Here is a 4823-nt window from a genome sequence, read left to right as displayed (position 1 = left end):
TCCCTTGATTGTATTTGATCATGGGTTGAGGTTGTTTCATGAGCAAGGGACGTTTGATGAACATATGAGTTAGGGTTTCCTTGGGAAACAAGCCTCAAGCCCTTTGGTTTGCTTTAATCAAAATGATGAATTGAGATACTTGGGAGGCACATATGATGGATGAGGGCCTTGTGAACGATTGTCATGTTTGCTTTTACCTTCATCTGGCCATATTAATGAGCATAGGGTCTCCTAGGAGCCTTGGATCTTATGATTGCTCAAGCTACAAAACAAAAGATGTTAGTGACATATTTTTGTGCTTTTGGTTAGTAAACAAAATAAGAAAAGCAATAATATACAATTCAAGCATGCTTGGTGATCTCAGACCAATTCACACAAGTCCCACCCTAGGGTTAGGAGCCAAGATGCTATGATCCTTGAGGCAAATGCAATGTGCAATGATATGATGCCATGAGGAATCTTAGGGTCAAAATTAGGGTCTTGCACATGGTTTAGTAAGAAACAAAATTGTGTGTCCCTGTCCACTGCCGAAGTTGAATACATAGCAGCTGGAAGTAGTTGTTCTCAACTAGTTTGGATGAAACAAATGCTAACTGAATACAATGTCACACAAGATGTCATGACATTCTACTGTGACAACCTGAGTGCTATAAATATTTCTAAGAATCCTATTCAGCATAGCAGGACAAAACACATTGATATCCGTCATCATTTCATTGGAGAACTAGTGGAAGAGAAAATCATAGCCTTGGAGCATGTCACTACTGAAATGCAATTAGCTAATATATTTACAAAGGCTTTGGATGCTAATAAATTTGAATGTCTAAGAGAGAAATTAGGGATTTGTATCTATGAGAATTTATAGCAATTAATTTGGAGTGGAAAAGGTAATAAAAATATTGTCTGCCCACTTAAAAGAAAGTACCCCATTTATTGTAAATCATTACCTAGTATTGGAACTTCCATCTATAGCATTTTCACACGCAACCTCAGCTCAAAATTTTCCACCTTCCTCAAACTTCACCGACCTTCTCTGCTAGGGAAACAAAAATCCTTTCACAAGCTCTGTAAGACCCCGATTTTGGCCTTAAGATCCCTCATGGCATCACAACATTGCATTTGCGAAGCCTCAAGGATCCTAAGCATCTTTGTTCCCCTTGACTTTTGGGTGGGACCTCTTGTGAGTGGTTTGAGATCACCAAGCATGCTTGAATTGTATATTATTGCTTTTCTCATTTTTCTTACTAACCAAAAGCACAAAAATATGTCACCAACATTTCTTGTTTGTAGCTTGAGCAATCATAGGGTCAAAAGCTTCTAGGTGATCCTTTGTGCAATGATATGGCCAAGAGAAGATGAAGGCAAGCGTGGAAATGGTTCCCAAAGCTCCCATCCATCAAATATGCCTCCCTAATATCTCAATTCATCATTTTTATCAAAGCAAATCAAAGGGTTTGAGGTTTGTTTCCCAAGAAAACCCTAATTCATCTATTCATCAATTGTGCCTTGCTCATGAAGCAACATCAGCCCATGGTCAAATACAATCAAGGGAAGTTCTTTAATTCATCATTTCATGCATATTTGAATTTATTTGAGTTTCCTCAATCATCAATTCATCAAGATATGAGTTGTGGACTTGAGAAGTTGATCAGTCAATTCATCTGACTATTTTGAAGTGCACTGAGACCTAACTTTTTATGTGTTGGTCAAATGGAGATGATCCCAAGAGAAAAAATGTTCTTAAGGACAATATGAACAACTTTGATGTTCATAAAAATTTGATTTGAATCTTGGAAGGTCATCTCCCATTCCAAGACATTATAGGTCATTTTGACTGAAACCCTAATTTTGGGTCATCTTCCCAAGAACATAACTCATTCATTTTTTATGATTTTAGGGTGGAACCAAATGCTTAGAAATATTATTGTGTCTAATTCAAATTCTATGTTGAGAAAAATTTCAAAATCTCAAACGAAATACATGTGATAATGCAAAACATTATAGGTCACTTTGGGCCAAATGCATTAAAATGGAAAAAAGTCCAACTTCAAGTGCCCATAACTTCTTCTTGAAAAATCCAAATGATGCACAATTTAAGTCCAAATTGATTTTCTTGAAAAGATATACAACTTTGATGTTGAAGGTTTTATCATTTGGAGCTTGCATCATTGAGACGGAAGGGCTTGAACATTGGCCAAATTTGGAAACTTCACTTATGCATGTTATGCTCCCAACACTTTAAACTCAAAATTCACTAGTTTCCAAGGCCCAATTGAAATTTTGATCAACATATTATTTGTTCCTTATGCAATAAGCTTCCTAACCATTACTCATGAGGTAGCATTTGGTGTTTGGAAGCCCCATTTTCGAAGGCATGAAGATTTAGTGCATTTTGTGAAATTCAATTCAAATTGCCATGCATGAGCTGTTTACACTCCTTGTACACGTCCATTTGCAATCCACATGAGTTCAGCAGGTCATTCCAAGCTTCATTGGGCCTTCCACATGATCACACAAGCCCATGCAAGGAAAATCCATTTGCCATGCACACGAGTAAACTCACTTGTTCAGCCAATTCCAGCTATAAATACATGTGCTATGCTTCATAATTAATTAACCTAAGGGTGCCTGAAATGCTGCAAGAGTGAATTCCCAACCATACCAAAGGAACTAAATCCATTTTCTTCAAAAAATTCAGATTTGAAATTCAATTGAATTTGGTTGAATCTTCAGATCTAAAGTTCCTAAACCTTCATCATCTGATCCATTGAAGTTCTGTTTTGCAAAAGGAACCAAAGAAAGGGACTCAAAGCTTCACAGTTCAAAGGTGTGGATCAACTGGTTTTTGCTTCGAATCTCTTTGTTCTTTGATCTATTGAACTTGATATTGTGTTGTCCGAAGACCTCTCTATAGAGGCACCATTGCTGTATGTTGAATTTTTGAAATCGAGCAACTTCATGATGAACACTATCAAGCTTCCATCTCTGATTTCTCTCTTAATAGGAATCTAGAGTAGAAGTGAGCGGTACAGGAGTGATGTACATCACTTCCTCTTTCGAACGGTTCCTAGATCGTCCATTTTGGTGAGCATTTGAATCTCTGTGTTTTTTGGCCCTCGCTGGAGCTCACCGGAGAAGACGGTGGCGCTGGCCACCGTGTCATTGCCAGATTCAATGTGGATCGTTGATCTCAATTCCCAGATCTAATCTCTACCCTCCAATGTTATGACTTATTTTAATTCAGTGTGTGGTTGCATTGACTGAGGACTTTGGTGCGCGCGCATGCCATGACCTTTAGATCTTCTACGTCAATTAACGAAATCCCATCCGAGCGCTGTGGTTTTTTCTGATTTTTCATAATTTCCATTTTGTTTCTTTAATTTCATTTAACTTCAAAAATTCATAACTCTCTCATTTTAATTCCAAAAAATATGGGACCAATTGCGTTATTTCTCTTTTGAATTCTAGTTTCTAAAAATGATTTTTAATAATTTTTATTTTGTCATTTGATATTTTTTAGTAATTTTCTCTTTTCTGGTTATTTTTAATTCATTTTAAATAGTTTCTGATATTCAAAAAATACAAAAATATTTTCTCAACTTATTTGAATGATGATGGATCTATGAAAATTATACTCATCAAATTTTTAATTTATTTGAGATTTATTTGAGATTTTAGTTAAATTAGGTTATTTTTATTCATTTTTAATTGATTAAAAATAGTTGCTGACTTTTAAAAATGTTGAAATTTTTTGTCAAACTTTGTTTGACCTTGTTGAACTTGGGATAAGTCACTTGGACTTTTCAAAGTTGATTTGAGGTGATTTTGAAGTTTGACCTTTCTTTAATATTTTAATTCAAGTTTATTTTCAAATATTAAAAATGCCAAAAATACTTTGTTTATTTCTTGACTTCCAATCTTCATCCCACTTCTGCTTTTGATAGTTTGAGCATGATCCTCAATGTCATTGGTCAACACTTGTTGATTGGTACATTCCCTTTCATTTAATGCACTTTATTTTTTTCATTTCCATTATCCATCTTCTTCTTCTTCTTCTTCTTCTTCTTTTCTTTTTGATCAATGAGTTAAAGGTTGATAAGTTAGCATTGATTAGGGAGGCTTAATCTTCCTTGATTCAAATCTAATTCATCTTGATCAATTGATCAAGTGAATGGCTTTGCATTAAGGATAGATTGCTTCCTAAATCATGCAAAGGACTTAAACCAATACAAGATCATTTCTCTTCTTCCTTTTTGGCATGGCAAGTTGTTGGAACTTGGTTCACTAATCAAGACTTCTAACTTGTGTTGTTGCCTACACTATTATTGACCGGCCTCAAATAGTTGTGACTTCTACATAAGTCCAATTACGATTGCTTAACATAGCGCTAAATTTTCCTTATGGCACACTAACTACTAACATTAACCATTAACCATTAACATTTACTTTTTGCACTTTACATTTATGCAATTTACTATTCTTGAACATATTATTCATTTGCTTTTCCCTTTGCTCACTTTAGCACATGTTTATGTTAATGCAATTTGCCTTTTGCTCACTTGAGCACATAATATTGTATATATCATTGTGTTTGTGTTTTGTTTTGATTGTTGTTGACCAAATACAAAGAAATGGACAAATGGACTTACACTCTAGGACCTTCCCCAAGCTAATGGAGTTTGAAGAGCAACTAGGCCTCATGCCTTTAGAGTGCTTAAAATGTCAAAGAGCAACTAGGCCTCATGCCTTTAGAATGCTTAAAGCTTGAAGATGAACATTGAAAGGATTAAACTCTAAACTCCCTCTTGTCCATTGTTTGATTG

The sequence above is a fragment of the Lathyrus oleraceus genome, chromosome 4 (assembly GCF_024323335.1).
Source record: "Lathyrus oleraceus cultivar Zhongwan6 chromosome 4, CAAS_Psat_ZW6_1.0, whole genome shotgun sequence".
NCBI lineage: Eukaryota > Viridiplantae > Streptophyta > Magnoliopsida > Fabales > Fabaceae > Lathyrus > Lathyrus oleraceus.
The sequence above is the reverse complement of the archived record's forward strand: the minus strand, read 5'-3'. Positions refer to the sequence as shown.